The sequence below is a fragment of the Lacerta agilis genome, chromosome 1 (assembly GCF_009819535.1).
Source record: "Lacerta agilis isolate rLacAgi1 chromosome 1, rLacAgi1.pri, whole genome shotgun sequence".
Taxonomy (NCBI): Eukaryota; Metazoa; Chordata; class Lepidosauria; order Squamata; family Lacertidae; genus Lacerta; species Lacerta agilis.
The window spans coordinates 13559507-13578872 of record NC_046312.1 but is presented as its reverse complement, the minus strand read 5'-3'; the positions used below and the strand labels follow the sequence as shown (position 1 = coordinate 13578872).

Below are 19366 nucleotides of genomic sequence, written 5' to 3'. Positions count from 1 at the left end.
CCCTATCTTGAAACGTGATGCAAATGCAAAATCTTTGGGAAGTTTTGGAACTCTGGGGGGAATGCGGTTGACTGAGAGTAGGCAGCAGCTAGGGAAGGGCCTGGGATTGTGGCCACCGCCTCTGTTTGGTCAAGGAAAGTAAAGGTTGTGACTAGGGCTGGGTGATATCTGGTTTTCAGTGTTGTGATATAGCATCCGAACATCTCAATATAACAATATATGATGTCTGAAATAAAAATGGAACTATGTAGAGGCAAACAGTAGGGCTGGGCAATGCAGTGGTACCTTGGTTTAAGAACAGTTTAGTATATGAACAACTTGGCTTAAGAACACTGCAAACCCGGAAGTAGGCGTTTTGGTGTATGAACTTTGCCTTGGAAGCAGAACATGTTCACTTCCTGTTGAGTGTGTTCCATTTGTAAATTGAGTACCCCGCTGCTATGGGAAAGCACGCCTTGGTTTAAGAACGCTTTGGTTTCAGAACGGACTTCCGGAACGGATTAAGTTCGTAAACCAAGGTACCACTGTATCTGGTTTTCAACACTAACTAAACTTTCCAATATTTTGATATATCACAATGCCTGAAATATGGATGGAGCAATGTAGAGGCATCAGCTTAACGGTTTTTCCTGCGTTGTGATTTTTGCATCGCACACACACACACCATGATCCTCCATATATTGCCAGGTCAAAAATTATGAATCTGATTTCACAATATTGACTTCAAATTGGTTTTGGATGATATATCGATATGTACTGACGTCCAGCGCCGAGGGCCTTCTGGTGGTTCCCTCACTGCGAGAAGCGAAGTTACAGGGAACCAGGCAGAGGGCCTTCTCGGTAGTGGCGCCCGCCATGTGGAACGCCCTCCCACCAGATGTCAAAGGAAAAAACAACTACAGTACCAGACTTTTAGGAGACATCTGAAGGCAGCCCCTGTGATGTATGTGTCTTTAAGTGTGGAATCTCATTGTGTACACCTGAATCCTATTAGCTTGAATACAGGTATATTAGTTGTAATCTGTTCCCCTCCCATTCATTCATTTAGTGTTTTCCTCCTTCCTTGCGGGGGTTATCGTCGCTGTGTATGATCTTTTAATAAACAATGGCTGCAGCTTAGTAAGGACTGCTTTGGTAGCGTTGTTTCCTCATTGCCGAAGTCCAGGGTCTTCTCAGAGACATTACAGCCCCGTTTAGGCAAGCTTTTAATATCTGAAGGACTATTGTATTTTAATATTTTGTTGGACACTGCCCAGAGTGGCTGGGGAAACCCAACCAGATGGGCGGGGTATGTAGTTTAGTTTAGTTTAGTTTAGTTTAGTTTAGTTTAGTTTAGTTTAGTTTAGTTTAGTTTAGTTTATCACCCAGCCCTATTAGTGACCTGTGAGTTGTAGCATTTTTGTCCTTTCGTTCCTGCCAAGGAATTGCAGATGTGTTCCTTTTCCTGCCACAATAACTGAGGTAGGTGAAAGTGAGAGAGAGAGAGAGAGCGACAGGCAGTGTTCGAAACTCCCATTGTTCTAGGCGCATTGGGAATTTCATTAGCGCGAGCCGTTTTTGAGCTCTGGGTGCAAATTTCAGATGGGCGGGGGATAGACAGGGGAAAGATAATGCACACAAAGCTCTGTGAACACTTGAAAGTGATATATACCTGCTCAGTTTTTATTTTATGTTATGTTATTGCCAGGCTGTGCATGGAGCAAAAATGGCAGAATAATAATAATAATTATTATTTCCTGCTTCTGTCTGTATTTCTGCAAGGAATAAAGTTGCTGTGTGGACAGGGCTCCTGACCTTTTAGCTCTGCAGCCCTTGCCTTGAAACGCTCGGCTTGTTGCTAAGATCCATTTACATCTTTTTACTTAAAAGCAATTAAAAATAAGAGCTTCAGGTTTTGCAGCAAGAGGCAGAGATCTGAAAGGAGAAAAACAACTTTTCTCTCACTGCTCCCCCCCTTTGATTGCACAGTAATTGGCATGTGAATAATATAAAAAGCTCTTGAACTTCTAGCTGAGCTGCGAGTGAGTGAGTGGGAAGGCATAGTAACATAGCTTGATGAAAGTAAACGCTCTGCAACATTTTGATGGGTGTGCGTGTGTGTAATATAGATTTATTTATTTTTAAATCCTGCTAATGACCATGGTGGTTGAATGAAAGATTGGGAAAGGCATCTCTTAGGGCTTTGAGTCAAGAACAGTACACATTTCGTATACTTGGGGGCTGGGTCACTCATGTGCAGTTATCCCTTGATGACAGCAGCATCAAGTGATGGAGGGGGGTGGCTTTCTTGGACTTGAGAAAGCTTAGGGCCTCGGGATGTCTTTATCCAGCCCTGCTTCAAATGTAAAAGGATGGAACCAAGAGTTGTGAGCAGAAGGGGAAATATCTGCAAATGAGGAACCTGTAGCCCTCTAAAAATAGTTGAATTCCAACTCTCTTCAGCCCCAGCCAGCATGAACAATGGTTGGGGAAGTGTTAGAAACTCAGGTATGTAAGCTAATGGCCCAATGGCTCCTTAAACTAGGGTTATAGTCACCGTAACGAAATGTCTAGGTGTTGTTTTGGAGCCAGGCAGCTCAAAAGTCCTGTTTTTCAGTACGACTTTTTTTTTGGTTCCTGCAATTCATTCTGATTGGGCAGATAAAATATAACGGATAGAATTCTACAGGATGTGTTGTTCGTGTGTGTGAAAACAAAGCCAAGTATACCCAGGCAAGCAGCCCTGATGCTGGAGACGTCAAGGGCTATCCTGGTCCCGGGCATCTTCACTTGGTCACCAGTGGTCGATAGCTACTGGCGAATTTTGAACGCTGAGTTCGAGAAAGGGTGGGAGATGTTGCTCAAAAGCGTTTCAAGGGGGACCCGGAGCTCCCATCCCTGCCGTAAGAAGGGGGTCCTATAGAAATGGTCAAAGGCCTGGAAACGATGCCTGATGAGGAATGGCTTAGGGAGCTGGGTATGTTTAGCCTGGAGAAGAGAAGGTTAAGGGGTGATATGATAGCCATGTTCAAATATATAAAAGGATGTCGTATAGAGGAGGGTGAAAGGTTGTTTTCAGCTGCTCCAGAGAAGCGGACACGGAGCAATGGATTCAAGCTACAAGAAAGAAGATTCCACCTAAACATTAGGAAGAACTTCCTGACAGTGAGAGCTGTTCGACAGTGGAATTTGCTGCCAAGGAGTGTGGTGGAGTCTCCTTCTTTGGAGATCTTTAAGCAGAGGCTTGACAGCCATCTGTCAGGAATGCTTTGATGGTGTTTCCTGCTTGGCAGGGGGTTGGACTGGATGGCCCTTGTGGTCTCTTCCAACTCTATGATTCTATGAATTATTCTGCTTATGTTTCTGCATATTTTTTTCTCATGCCACCTAGCACAAAGTCTAACACCGCCCTGCAGTTTGCCAAAGATTCCTTTTGTATGCTGAAGGGCAGAGCATGTTTGGATCCAAACCGGGACTTCTTAGTGTGGTTGGATTCCAACTTCAGCTACCTTGATCAAGTGCAGAGGCAACGGGTTATGCACATGGGTGGTGAACTGGGGCTTCCTTTCCCAGAGGAGAATTTATTGCTCCGTGCCAAATTGGAAATGGGGATTTAGTGCTATCCGCTATCAAAGGCTTCAGATTCAATCCACATCATACATGATGAAAGCATTGCTTCAAGCTTATCAGGCTCCTAAGCTGCAGTCCTGTACTTGCTTTCCTAGGAGCAAGCCCCACTGAACTCAGGAAGACTTACTTTTGAGTAGACACGCACAGGACTGCACTTCCGGAGTCTATCGTTGGGCATTCTCGACTTGCAATCACTTCTGTTCCCACGGCACAGCATCGCCTCTGCTCGTAAACTGGAGACTTGTAAATTGCATTGACCTTATATCTGGAATAAATTTAGGCAAAAAAGGCAATGTGACAAGATGCCAGAAGAACATTCCCATAGTCCCATGGGTGTTGCTGTTAAAGCTCAGTCAGGGTTCCAGTTCAAGTCAAATGCCAGCATTTTCAGTTATGCGTGCACAAAATGCTTGCAGAGTCATGGCTGTTGAACTCCACTGTATAAACAACTCAAACCACCCAACAGTTTGGGGTGATGCTATTTCCTCCTCCACCTTTGCCCTCGAAAAGATGATGGTGTCAGGATATGTGTCTGTCGCCATCAAGACCCAAAAATTCCATTGGAAGACTTTCAAGCACTTACAAGAGTGCAGGAAGCTAACTTGCATTGGGCCAGACCATTTGCCTACCTATCTCAATATTGTCTTGTCTCAATCACCTATCTCAGTATTAGAAATTAATCATAGAATTGTAGAGTTGGAAAGGACCCCCAAGGACCATCTAGTCCAAGGGTCAGCAAACTTTTTCAGCAGGGGGCCGGTCCACTGTCCCTCAGACCTTGTGGGGGGCCAGACTATATTTTGAAAAACAAAAACAAACGAATTCCTATGCCCCACAAATAACCCAGAGATGCATTTTAAATAAAAGCACACATTCTACTCATGTAAAAACACCAGGCGGGCCCCACAAATAACCCAGAGATGCATTTTAAATAAAAGCACACATTCTACTCGTGTAAAAACACCAGGCGGGCCCCACAAATAACCTAGAGATGCATTTTAAATAAAAGGGCACATTCTACTCATGTAAAAACACGCTGATTCCCAGACCGTCCGCAGGCCGGATTTAGAAGGCAATTGGGCCGGATCCGGCCGCGGCGCCTTAGTTTGCCTACCCATGATCTAGTCCAACCCCCTGCAATCTCAGCTAAAGCATCCATGACAGATGGCCATCCAACCTCTGCTTAAAAACCTCCAAGGAAGGAGAGTCCGTGACCACCACCCCCCCAGGGGAGGGGTCCACTCTCGAAAAGCTCTTACTCTCCGAAAGTTCTTGCTGATATTTAGTTGGAATAAAGGCACACACACAGAGAGACATAATTTCCTCCTCTTCTTTTTTTTACGAACTTTATTTTAAACATCCTTTTCAGTTCATTATATATCTTTTCCCAGGGTTTTTTTCATTCCTGTCGCCAGCTACAAAAATGTCTCGAAGCAACCTCCAATTATGAAAGCATGCAGAATACAAAATTTTTAACTGGCATCAAAAATAAATTTAAAAAGCATAAATAGCCAAAAGTGCTCATCTTGCAATAACATAAAAAGGACAAATCCTACCCCACCCTCTTGAAGATGGACACCAGTACAGGCTTTGGGCATAGTCATACCCTATGATCCAGTTAAGACCTAAATGCTTGGGTGAACAGAAGCGTCTTTATCTGGCACCTGAAGGTTGGCAGTAACGGGGCCTGACGTATCTCTCTGGGGAGAGCATTCTGCAGTCAGGGAGCCACCACTGGAAAGGCCCGTTCTCGTGTTGCCACCTTCCACATCTCCCTTGGATGGGGGGCACACAACGAAGGGCCTCAGGTGATGAATGCAAGGTCTTGGTAGGTTCATGTGTCCCTGGATGCACCTGGCCTCCAAGTCATGCAGGGCTTAATATTAGCATCTTGAGTTGGGCTCAGTAATATTTGAAGCTGAGCATGTTGTTCCTTTCCTGTTGCCAAGTGGGCAAACAATTAATTCACGCACCCTTGCCTTAGCCTGACGTTCCACTCTACCGGCCATAAAACTTATCTGGTTTCTCAGATGAGCAAACCGCACTGTACTTAATTATTTTAGGGTGAATAATTCAGTAGCATTTCCAAGGCTAGCTGCTTTCTGCTGGTTCTCTGGGAATTCCCTGCTGTGTGTCTGGGAACTTGAGCTTCCCAGCATAGGAGCTAGCAATGTGTTCAGCAGCGATGACTGGAGTGAAAATAATACATCATGGGCGAAAACGAAGGCTGCCTTTCACATCTGCATGTAATCTGCATAACTCTTATTTTTAAATTGACGTGAAAAATGCCAAAGTGGGGTTGATGGGCATTTTGTGCGTATTTCACAATGTCCCCGAGACCAAATTGGATGAGGCACTGTCACTTTTAACATCATTGCCAGGTATAATAGGGCCCCTGATGGCAGGAATCAAATAGGATATGTTTACATTTTAGTATTCATTTTACACTTTTTTGTGCTTGCCCCCCTTTTTTGAAGGGGTTACCATACTAAAATTGGGAAGTAAGGGGTTGTGGATTTCATAAAGGTAAAGGTACCCCTGACCGTTATGTCCAGTTGCGGATGACTCTGGGATTGCGGCGCTCGTCTCGCTCTATAGGCCGAGGGAGCCGGCGTTTGTCTGCAGACAGCTTCCGGGTCATGTTGTGAGCATGACTAAGCCACTTCTGGCGAACCAGAGCAGTGCACGGAAACACCCTTTACCTTCCCGCCGGAGTGGTACCTATTTATCTACTTGCACTTTGACGTGCTTTCGAACTGCTAGGTTGGCAGGAGCAGGGACCGAGCAATGGGAGCTCACTCCATCTCGGGGATTCGAACCGCCGACCTTCCAATCAGCAAGCCCTCAGCTGAGTGCTTTAGACCACAGATTTCATAGATGGCCCCAACACACACACACACACCCCTCTTTGCCTATTATCCAAGCCTAGGGTACCTTCCCATCTATTTAAACCATCACATGCAGGCAAGGAGTGTGCAGTCTTGCTTACCAACTCTAATATAACAGGCAGCATGTCACCCTCCTTTTAGCCTGTCTTCCTCCTCCCCCCTCCCCCAGATCACATAACATTTTATTTGAAAAGTGGGTGTTAATTTTTAATGTTAAACATTCCATAAATTCCATTAACAAGAGGAGAGGGAGCCTTTTCTGCCCTTGCTTGACTCAGTCCCTGATCTCTGAATAGTTGCAGTTCATTATTTTAATAGCCTTGAGGGTTAATGGTCTGTTAAGCATCCATCCATAGCTGCTGCTCCTTCCCCAGATTGCACTGACCTGCCTCTTTAATGATCTGGGAGATTCCCCCCCCAAAGAAAGATGCTTTGGGTTTGTGCCTTTCGAAGGTCCTTATTCGTTGCTCGGTGAGATGTAGCATGCTGGGACCAACCTCCTGGCTGTGTACCTTTTGGCTAGGGCTTCCTGCTATTGCCACTGTGGGCTTCCTGACAGCAGCGGTTCTTGCTTTTGAAAGCTGCTGCACTGCAGATCTCCCTTCATCTTCTAAACCTGTGCTGCCTCTCACCTCTCCCCACCCAAACCTTGCCTTTGCAGCATCTGCTGACAAAACGATTTTCATTGTGATAGTTGCTGTGCCCGATGCCTCTGTCCTTGAATGCCTTTGAAATTCCTGCATTATTATTAATCACACTTCCTCAGAAGGAGCAGGTATGCATTTCAGGAGCATCCTTTGATCCACTGCTGTCACCTGAAGATGGTTCAGTAACTTCGGCGGCCAGGTTGCTCACTGGGGCAAGACGGTTTGAGCATATGACACCAACCTTGGCCTGACTGTACTGGCTGCCAATTAGTTTCTGGCTTGGTTTTGACCTATAAAGCCTTAAGGACTGCAATACCTCAAGGACCGCCTCTCTCCATATGAACCAACCCAGACCCTGTGGTCATCACCCTAGGCCGTTCCTTGTGTGCCTCCTCCACGTGAGGTCCGGAGGTTGGTAACACAAGAACAGGACTTATCTGTGGTGGCTCCCCGTTTGTGGAATGCTCTCCCCAGGGAGACTCACCTGGCATCTTCGTTAAATAGCTTTAGGCACCCAGCAAAAACCTTCCCCTCCTCTCTCAGGCCTTTGGCGAATTAAACAATCTTTGGCTTTTTAAACTTGGGGGCGGGGGTTATTGTTTTTGTTTGTTGCTATTTTCTCTTGTGTTTTTATATTGTCAACAGCCCTGTGATCCTCGGATGTATAGACATTTAATAAATAAAAAATAGAGAGGAGGCTCACTCCAGTTCAGCTGTGTCGATCAAGATGCACAAACATATTTTTTTCATTAATTGTGATGCGCTTCGCTGTAGGACATGTTTGGATGCTCAATCAGTGACAGCTCCTGATTTCTAATGCACTCATACTCCCACAAACGATATGGGATATTGAATTGGAAGACTGTTGGTGATCCCAGGGCAGGGGCTCTTTCATCCCCAGGAAGACAATACTGTAATGGGATTGTCTAGTGAATGATGTTTCCAATTCCATACTGTGTTTACATTAAGCGCAGGATCGATCTGAAGTTCCTGGGTGGTGGGAATTTGGCCGTTCCCCCTCCCGGAACTGACAGTTTCATTAATAATACCGGTACTTAGGGTTTTGTTGTTGAAAAGTTGTTGTTGTTGTTCAGTCGTTCAGTCGTGTCTGACTCTTCGTGACCCCATGGACCAGAGCACGCCAGGCACGCCTATCCTTCACTGCCTCTCGCAGTTTGGCCGAACTCATGTTAGTAGCTTCGAGAACACTGTCCAACCATCTCATCCTCTGTCGTCCCCTTCTCCTTGTGCCCTCCATCTTTCCCAACATCAGGGTCTTTTCTAGGGAGTCTTCTCTTCTCATGAGGTGGCCAAAGTATTGGAGCCTCAACTTCAAGATCTGTCCTTCTAGTGAGCACTCAGGGCTGATTTCTTTAAGAATGGATAGGTTTGATCTTCTTGCAGTTCATGGGACTCTCAAGAGTCTCCTCCAGCACCAACCATAATTCAAAAGCATCAATTCTTCAGCGATCAGCCTTCTTTATGGTCCAGCTCTCACTTCCGTACATTACTACTGGGAAAACCATAGCTTTAACTATACGGACCTTTGTCGGCAAGGTGATGTCTTTGCTTTTTAAGATGCTGTCTAGGTTTGTCATTGCTTTTCTCCCAAGAAGCAGGCGTCTTCTAATTTCGTGACTGCTGTCACCATCTGCAGTGATCATGGAACCCAAGAAAGTGAAATCTCTCACTGCCTCCATTTCTTCCCCTTCTATTTGCCAGGAGGTGATGGGACCAGTGGCCATGATCTTAGTTTTTTTGATGTTGAGCTTCAGACCATATTTTGCGCTCTCCTCTTTCACCCTCATTAAAAGGTTCTTTAATTCCTCCTCACTTTCTGTTGAAAAGTATTTCCCATTATCTCAATAAGCCTTGCAAGATACCCTGTTGGGTAGGTCAGCACTATCGCCCCTTCTTTGCATACTGTTTGTTTGTTAAGGAGTTTTAAAAGTTTTTAGCGCATCTTCTAAATTCTTTCTAACGTAAAATATATATATTAGCTTGTCCCAAGGAAGGAAAACTTTCCCCTGCAAAACAAATTGAGCTTTTTCCAAAACACATTGTTGGACATTTACTACAGTAACCCTTTTCCAAGTCCGTGACTCACTGGTAGAACATCTGCTTTGCATGCAGAAGGTCACATGTTGACTCCCCAGCATATCCAGGTAGTACTGGAAGAGACTGCAGTCTGAAACCTGGGGAGCTGCTGCCCATCAATGTAGGCCATGCTCAGAGGTGAATTTTGTGACTGGTTCTGCTGCACTGGATGCTTAGCCCTGGGGGTGCTGCAGGATGCTGCAACTATGACATAGTGAATTGGGCAGAACGCAAGGCGAGAGGTTGGAGGCACTGAATTTTAACCTCGCACAGGGGGCCGCTGCAATTGGAAAGACCAAAGTCTATCCCTGCCAAACTGACAACGGTCTGACTCCAGCTTCCTGTGTTCCACTTGGAGATCATAGAATTGTAGAATCAGAAGGAACCCCCCCCCAAGGGCCATCTAGTCCAACCCCATGCAATGCAGGAATCCTGCCTGCAGCCGTACCTGGGTGGGCTCGAACCACCAACTTTCTGGTTAACAGCCAAATGCACTGACCCATTGGGCCACTCTATTTTGTTTTCTTTTATCTTGTGCCTCCTGTTGTTGTTAAGGCTGATGTAAAACCATCTAGAAAGCTGTATGGCCTGATCCAGAAACTCTCTTACGTTTCTATCTTTCTCCCATGCTAGACTTGGAGGCAAGCTGCAGTGACCGCAATATGTCTGTGCCTCACCTGTAGGGCTTCCTCCAGCCACTGCTGCAGATGACTGTTACTTCTATTTCCCTTTCTCTGTCTCTTCATAAATAATCTTCCTCCCCACCCTAAAATGTTTGGGGAACTTTTTCTTTTTTAAAAGAAGAGGCACAGAACACCAGGCTTCCAACAGAAACCCCTCCTTAATCCTGTGCTGGAGAAGCCCAGATGATGTGCTTAGAATAAGCTGTGTGGCGTTACATTTGCATAACGTTCTGACTGCAGCATTTAAACTCCCGAATAATTAGGAAGAGCTTGGCACGGATAAGGAAGCGGAGGGAGGGGGATAAATAAATATATGGCCAAGGATGGAGAGCTCTAGACAGTGAGGGACCAGTGTGCAGCACTTCTGTAGCTTTGCCGCAGATTTAATCCGAATCTAATTTTCATATCCCCATTGGAAGCAGTCATTCTGTAAGGATGAGAGGGCTATAGATCTCCAATAAAGAATTATCAGTGCTGGATTCTTTTTCTTTTTGGGGGAGCAGACATGGCTTTTAAACTGACATAGAACATGCATGAGTTTGTAATGTAGATAATACATCCTTTGGAACCCCTCCCTGCCTTCACCCATATGCTGCCCCCATAGGAATCTGCCCTTACATGGAGCCAGACAATTGGTCATACAAACATAGAATCTTAGAAGGGACTCGAGGGTCATCTAGTCCAACCCCCTGGAATGCAGGAATCTCAACTAAAGCATCCACGACAGATGGTCATCCAATCTCTGCTTAAAAACCTCCTAGGAAGGAGAGTCTACCACAGGGGTTCCCAAACTAAGGCTCGGGGGCTGGATGCGGCCCAATCGCCTTCTAAATGCGGCCCGCGGACGGTCCGGAAATCAGCGTGTTTTTACATGAGTAGAATGTGTGCTTTTATTTAAAATGCATCTCTAGGTTATTTATGGGGCATAGGAATTCGTTCATATTTTTTTTCAAAATATAGTCCGGCCCCCCACAAGGTCTGAGGGACAGTGGACCGGCCCCCTGCTGAAAATGTTTGCTGACCCCTGGTCTACCACCTCTCGTGGGAGTCTGTTCAAGTGCCGAGCAGCTCTTACTGTCAGAAAGTTTTTCTGAATGTTTAGTCGGAATCTCTTTGTTATAATCTGAATCCATTGGTTCGTGTCCTACCCTCCAGAGCAGGAGAAAACAAGCTTTCTCCATCTTCCATGTGATAGCCCTTCAGATATTTGAAGATAGATATCATATATCCCCTTAGTCTCCTCTTTTCCAGGCTATACATACCCAGCTCCTTCGACCATTCCTCATAAGGCTTGTTTTCCAGACCCTTGATCATCTTGGTTGCCCTCCTCTGCACATGTTCCAGCTTGTCAACATCCTTCTTAAATTGTGGTGCCTAGAATTGGACACAGGACTCCAGACGTGGTCTGACCAAAGCAGAATAGAGTGGTACTATGATTTACACTGACATGCAACAGCTTCCCAGTATTTCAGACAGGGTTCTCTCCAAGACTTACCTGGAGATGAAAGGGATTGAGCCTGGGGGAACCATCTGCATGATCATAAGAACATCAGAAGATCTCTGCTGGATCGGGCCAGGGGCCCATCTAGTCCAGCATCCTTTTCTTGCAGTGGTCTGCCTACAAACCAGATGCTCTGTCACTGAGCTCTGGCCCTTCCATAGATATTCCACATCCCACCCAAGAAACTGTCAACGAGGACTAGAAGTTTTATTATTATTATTTTACTTCATTAAAGTTGAGATGAGCAAATGTGGTGCTAATTAGGTTTGAGACCTGATATTAACAGAATCTTGCATGCTTTCCTCCAGCCAAACCTTGCTTCATGGGTGATGCTGTGATTTGTCAGTCGTCGTCCCCCCCGGTAATGGATTCAGTGCATACTCCCATCTTTCCTTGGAGAGCTGAACCCTCCCGATTTCCCTTGTCAGCGAAACATCCATGCCTGCTCTCTTGAAGGACGTTCTGTCCCCCTGTTTGCAAAGGCAATGTTTTTAGTGCGCTAGTAAGCATTGAGCAAATGCCAAAAAAAAGGATGCTGCTGTCTGATGTTGCTGCGCACCCCCTCAAACCATCAGTGCCTCCCACCACCATCTACTGCCACCAAGATAATGGCAATTTTCTGCTGTTGTTGTGATGCAGCCGTGGCATCGCAGCACACTGTGAATGCGTTTCTAAAAATACATAAGTTTAAATGGCGTTGCATTGCTTCTACGGTTTCTCCTTGGTCCCTTAAAACGTTAGGAAGACTTTATTTCCCAGGAAGGGTGGAGAGGACCGTTTCTGATGTTCAAGAAAGCTAGATTGTTTGTACCTGTCTTTCTCGAGAGGCAATGAAGTGCTCTTCCAAGGGCGAAGTCAAAACTGCTGAATTAGCAGCACCAAAGTGACCTCCTTGGGGCCCCGCAAACCCGGGCAGTGTGTATGGAGGTCCTGGGCTGCCCAGACGACAAGACCTCTATCTCGGCCTTGCTGGTGTGGTCCAAAGGAAAGAAGATCAGCATGTTTGGCACCAGCTTGGCTGCAGGAGTTGCCAGAAGGAGGTGTACAAGACGCTATCCAACTGTCTTAGGGACTCCACTCCAGATTTGTGTCGGGTTTACTCCTTAACCTTTTCTTCTCCTGAAGATGTCCTGTAAGGAATCATAGGTTTAGGTGTTAAGAAATAAAGCACCGGAATGTGGATGTTACCTTAGGGCAATTCAGAACAAATCAGTGTCCTCCAGATGTTTTTGAAACACCCATTATACCTGATGATGGTCCATGCTGGATGGGACTGGTGGCTACCCCTGGTCTACACCTAACTGGCAATGTCTCTCCAGAGCTTCAGACACGAGTCATTCCTGGCCCTAGCTGGAGGTGCCCAGGGGCCTTCTGCCTGGAAAGCAAAAGCTCTGTCCCTGAGCTATGGCCCTTCTTGGGACATCTACTTAGCGATGGGAGGTTACACCTGCCCACACAAGGGCAACACTCAGTTAGGCATCTGCTGGGATACTGCCACTTTTCAACATGAAGTCCTTAGCAGTAGGTCTTGCCCTTCTCCGGAGCCCTTTCACGCTGTTGGAAGCTGGGGATCCCCCACTTAACCCCATGTGACATCGGTAGAAGAAGCAGCCCCACCCTTAGGAGCTTCTTAGCTGTCCTTGTCGTGGTAGCACTGGGTGCTGGTTGGAAACTACAGAGCAGGGCTGTTGCATCAGGTCCTGCCTCTGTGTTTGCCAAGGTGACGGCCAGCCGCTTTTGGAGACAGGGTGGTGGGTTAAAGATGGACTGTGATTTGGTGCAACATGGTGCATCTTGTGGCACTTGAGTTCTTGATGCAGGGGTCTCATCGCAAGGACATTGATCCTGGACTGGTTCTAGGTGCTATTTCACTGTTCCACTTTGACGGCTTGGTACAGCTTCTGGAAACAGGACCGACACACCTTGATTGCACGTGCTCCTTTTTCTTTTGTTCCTCCTATCTCTCGTGATCCACTCATAGGTCTGGATTTGTCGGGAAGCCAAAGAGGGCCAGAAATCAAAGTGCAAGTAGCAAATGGCTAAACTATTGGCTTCTTTTAGTCTAGTGACTCCTATGTCTGCAGTGACAAGGATGTTCAAAGGGTGGTTGATATGGACCCTTTTGATGAGATTGTGCAGGTGTCGAATAAAGATCTAGGGTTCAAAAATGGGTTGAAAATACATTTGCAGGTTATAGTGCAAAATAATAATAATAAAGAAGTGTGCATGCACACAAAAGCTCATACCAAGAACAAACTCAGTTGGTCTCTAAGGTGCTACTGGAAAGAATTTCCTATTTTGTTTTAATAATAATAAGAAGAAGAACTACGAACCTCGGAAATAAAGGGCATGTGTCATGTACAGAATGCAGCTCCCTTGCGAGAGAGGAAACTGCATTAAATAAGGTGATTCCACAATATAACACCATTTATTTACCTTCACGTTTTATGGCTATTGTCAGCAATACAAAACTGCTAGAACATTTGTAAAGCTAAGCAGGGCCCGGTATGGTTTCAAATTGGATGGGGGACCACATGTTGAGATTCCTGCATTGCACCAAATGACCCTTGGGGTGCCACCCAACCCTACAATTCTGTGACTAATAAATGTTGATTATCTATTGATATATCTTGACATTATTTTCAGAGGATTTGGTTTGGGGGTCAATGACCATTTTATAAGCTCATCAAGGGGTCACGGGACTCAGAGGTTTGGGCAACCCCGACTTACATAGTTGTGGGCTGCAGTTCTGGCACGAGACTGTTTATAGTACAGCAAGGCCCAGCGCTTCTGCGCCGGCTGCAAAACAGTATTCTTTGTGTTTTGTGAAGGCAGTTATTCAGATTATGGGAATGCATGAATTATCCATGGCCCTTTTGTCTCCCGAGGGATTGCTGACATAGCCTCTGTTGTAAAGCAGGTGACTCAAGGCGCATACTTCAACATTGAGAAAGTGGATGGGAAGATCCTGTACTGTGTGCACCCCTCATTTCCAGTCTCTCCACCCCGAGCTGTGCTTTGACCTGTGCAAACTCCGAATCCCCTGCTACTTAATCGCGTCTGCCGGCCTTCCGCCTAAGCTCTTTCCCCCAACCTATGAGAAACAGGGAGGCTTGACCTCTCCGCAAAAGTGGCTCCGCAGAGCTCTTTTGCCCCCTGCGTCAAATGGATGTGGTCTGGAAGGGTTTCGACAGGCCCCCTCATTGTTCCCCCACCTCCATGCCGGCAGTTTCAGATGCATTATACATGAATGCATTCATTTTTTAAGACAGCTCCCCGGATCAAAAGGCTCACGCAGCTTCCCAATGTGAGCGAGACTAATCTGGGATAATTACTGTATCAACTCGGGCTAACACACAGATCTCATTAAACAAATTGAGTTGGGGGTAGCTGTTTCGAAAGTTGGGGGCAGGGGTAGGGGAGTTCTTGAAGGAGCCACCTTGGGGATGGTTGCATTGGGGAGCATTCACACAACGCATCTTTCTCGTTAGGGGTTTGTTCCTGTGCTGGAATTCCCTTGGGAAGCTATGCTGTGGAAACTGCAGCTGTAGAAGAACTGCACAGCGATATTCACCAGGGGCCAAAATATATATAAACCCTGTGTTAGTTTTGTTGGAAGCTGCCCAGAGTGGCTGGGGCAACCCAGTCAGATGGGCAGGGTATAAGAAATATATTATTATTATTATTATTATTATTATTATTATTATTATTATTATTATTTAGCAGCATTATCATCATCATTGGTCTCTATTCTCTCTCTCTCTCTCTCTCTCTCTCTCTCGCTCTCTCTCTCTCTCTCTCTCTCTCTCTCACACACACACACACACCCAACCAGGAACCCTGGGAACTAATTCTAACATACAGGGTTAGAGAGCTCCCAAGATCCTTTGAGGGAAGTCATGATGGCAAAGTGACATAAGACGTCTTGTAATGCAGATGCGCCCAAGAGTTAACACATACATGTCCACACATCCCATGGATTTAAGAATGTGTTGCTTCTGCAGCCTGGCTTAGAATGCATGTCTAAAAAACCCAACTGTGGGTCTTCCCTGGTTTTGTTTTGTTGGAAATGTTTCCAATTGGGCCATCTTTTGGGGGGGGGGGCTGCTTTTCATTTCTCTGGGGCTCTGCTGATGTAACTGTCAATCATAACACTTCCATAACATTCCAGGGCGAACCACTACGGAGAAACACTCGAGAAGCCTGATGGGAACAATAGTAAGCTGCTCCCATGTCGTCGCGTATCTCCCCCCCCCCCCCCGGCGCCTTCTCTTGAGCACAAAGCATTTATTGTGAGGTGACATTTCACGGAGATCTGATGCTTCCCCCACCCCTTGCGGCCATTTCCCTAAACGCTGAGAATACCCAGCACCCTGGTTAACATCCTCTGGTTTTTGTTTTTGTTTTTAATGCTTAAGCTCGGTGGCAAAAAGCCAGAATATATTGTCTGTTAGAGCTGTGATTTATTAATTAGACTCCCCTCTGGGTTTTCCCTTCTGTGCTGTTTTCTTAAAATGAACTTGGCACTGCAGAAATGCAAACAAGTTTGAGCTGGGAAGGAACTTCTGCTCCAGATGTTCAGCGATTTGGAGGGTGATGCTGAGTGACACACGCATATGCACGCGCACACACAGTCGCCTCTTGCGTTCCGGATGCTCCTACCTAAACGAATGGGCCGTATTTGGAGCAAACGGGGGCAGGTCGTGGGGGATTTTTCACCTGCTCCATCATGCTTGGCACAGGGAGCAGAGAAGCACCTTTGCCTTCCAAGGTGCATGGTAAACTTGCCCGTTCTCAGCAAGGCCTTTGCGAGTTGTGTGGGTGTGTTTCCCCCCTTTTAATTCTCGGGCTGAGCTAGCGGGTCCATCCTGCAGAACCGTTTGTGGCAGGATTAGCAGCCATGGGATTAGTTATTCAGTGACGATTTACTTTTGAGTGCATCTGTGCAGGGCTGAACTCAGAATCTCCCTGTGATGTTCCTCCCCTGTGCTACAAACAGAACTTGTTTCTCAGGGACCACCAACAGTACTTACTGGCTTCCTGTTGTTTCTCCTGGTCAAAATCACTGGGCTTCTTTGGTCTTTTGAGGGCGACATATTAAAAATCATGTGAGACCTCCTAGTTGCAAACCCTTTAGGTTTTAGACCCCTCCTCTAGAACTTTGAAGCAGGAGTTTGGGCTCTGTTGCATGTGCATGGACATTAAGGTGCAATGCATTGTCTGATTGCTGCAACTGGTGATTTTAAACTGTTAATGCATTACAAGAAGATTATTCTTTTCCTAATGCATTTTTAAAAATGCTTTTAGATACAATGCAGTTAAGTGGTTAGGCTAGGACCTTGGAGGCATGCATACACACCAGACATTTAAAGCACACTGAAAGCACATCTTCCCAAAGGACTGCAGTTTCCCCTTACAGAACTACAGTTCACAGCAGCCCTATGGGGTAGGTTAGCCTGAGATACACTGCTTGGCCCAAGGTCAGCCAGTGAACTTCATGGCCAAGTGAGAATTTGAACCCAGGTCCCCCAGGTCGTTGTCCAACACGCTGACCACTCCACCACACTTAGGGTTGTCACCTTTGTTCTGGCAAAATACAGGATAGAGTGGGGTGGTGCAGTTGGGGGGGAGAATTATTATTTTTTTGGTCTGATGCAGAAGTGGCTCCAAAGCAATCCATTACAATCCAATCTCTAACAGGATCGCCCCTCTGGAATTTGTGTGACACACACACACACACACACACACACGTAAATCTGTCTGTGCTTGGTTACCCAGAGCTTAAATATATGACTTTTCACACACCCTTTCTCAAACTACATTTGGAGAGGGTCCCTAACTTGGGGGGCGGGGGAGAGGGAGGGAGGGAGAAGTCCTGAAATGCAGGACAAAACTATCAATACAGGACATAGCATTTTACATTGAAATGTGGGGCAATCCTGTATTATTCAGGACAGGTGGTAACCCTAACTCCACACTGGCAACATAAATCCTGGTTGGTTGTCTTCATATGGAAGATCCTTTGCAAATGTTCTCACCCGCCAAGTAGTGTGGTCCCAAATTGGACCACCTTTTTCTGCTTAACTTGTGGCTTTCCTCTTTTAGGTGAGCGTTGGATAAAAATAGGGTGCTCTGGTGTCCCCATTACCCTCTATTTTTATCAGACAGGTTGCCTTGTTATCATTTGCATAGATTGCATAACGGGCTTCTTCTTCTCTTTCTCCTCCTCCTCCTCTTCCTCCTCCTCCTCCTTCTCGAGGGGCGGCTGCAAAGGAGGGTGCCTTCCTTAGAGGACCCAGCAGCCGGCTGGGGAGATGGGAAAGAATGCAGAGCAGCCGAACAACAATTAGCGCCACCCCAGCCATTCTTTTTTCTCTCCCCCTTCCCCCACTCATTAAAACCTACTTTGTGCCAGGAAGCCTGCCTTATGAGGACATTACATCATGAGCGAGACCACATGATCCCTGGATTTCTGGCAGACCACGTCCTTTTTTAATTCCTTGAGCTGATTTGGCTGGGTGGCTTTTCAGAGCAAAGCCCGAAGAAGCCTTCTATTCCCAGCTGCAGAGGTGACATTGTGACGGACGGGGAGACGCAGTCTCTCCCCGTAAAGAGAGGAAGGAAAGGTGCGTCTTAAAAGCTCTGGACTGGAGGTGGCTTCGGGTACTATCTAGGAACAAAGCCTCTCTACAAACATGACCGGCTGAAAGATGTTGGTTTCTGTCTACCCTTCCGCAATGTTCCGTTTGACAGATCAGTTAGCCTTGGGGGGATTTTCCTTTGCCCTTTGTCTCTTGTCGGTTGCGTTGATGCATTCAGGAGATGCGAAGCCTCTTGGATGGAAAGCTAACAGTCTCCAGAGCACTCCATCTAAGGACTGGGGATTATTCTGTTTACACATACCATCCCCCTTAAATAAACACAACCCTGTTCCATTCTATCTGCATGTGATATCGCAGGCAGTGTGGCGTAGGCCCCAAAGCACATCTCAAGAAAAAATCCTGGTGGGCAAATTGGACTAAAACATGTGAATATTGTTTCCTCGAAGAATCCTAGGAACTCTTAATTTGCTGAGAAATCTCTTCTGGAGATTCCTAGTTCACTGTTCGGAGAGATACAACATTCCTCCAGGAAAAGGGCAAATAGAGACTGGCCCGTGAAACAGCATTTAAAAAGGGAGGGGGGGTCTAGGGAAATCTGGAAAATTAGAAATCAGCTTAACATCTGTTCTCGGCAAACTGGTGGAAAGTGCTATTAAAGAATTACTAAGCATATAAAAGAACAAGTCTTGCAGAAGCAGAACCAACATGGCGAGGTTCTAGGACTTGTTGACAAATTAAAAGCAGACAAATCATCAGATCCAGATGGTGTCTTTCCAAACTCAAATGTGAAAATGCTGGTTTTTCTAACAAAAATATGCAGCTTGTCCCTAAGACCAGCCTCCATAAGTTGGGATTGGAAAGTGACCAATGCAATACCAATTTTTAAACGGGAATCTAGGAAATTACAGGCCGCTTAGCTTAACTGGAAAACTGGTGGGAAACGTGATTAACAATAGAATAATCTTAACAAAATAAAATAAAAAATTCCTTCCAGTAGCACCTTAGACACCAACTAAGTTTTTTAGTTGGTCTCTAAGGTGCTACTGGAAGCAATTTTTTATTTTATTTTGTTTTGACAATGGCAGACCAACACGGCTACCTACCTGTAACTAGAATAATCTTACATATAGAAGAACAAGTCTTTTTGAGACAGAACCAGCATGGCTTCCTGGAGAGCAACTCCTGTCTCACTAATTCTTCAGAATTCTTTAAGAGCATCAACGAGCATATGGATATAAGTGATCAAGTTGATATTGTTTACTTGGACTTTCAAAAAGCTTTCAATAAAATCCCTCCCCAAAGCCTCCAGAGGAACCTTAGCAGTGAAGGGATAAGAGGA

The 19366-nt window shown here is 45.9% G+C and overlaps 1 protein-coding gene across 1 annotated transcript in view; it reads left to right on the top strand.

Moving 5' to 3' along the window:
• The window catches only part of TRMT61A (tRNA methyltransferase 61A), a 60701-nt gene that overhangs the window by 28969 nt on the left and 12366 nt on the right, over positions 1 to 19366 (top strand). The gene's annotated exons all lie outside the window — the stretch shown is intronic.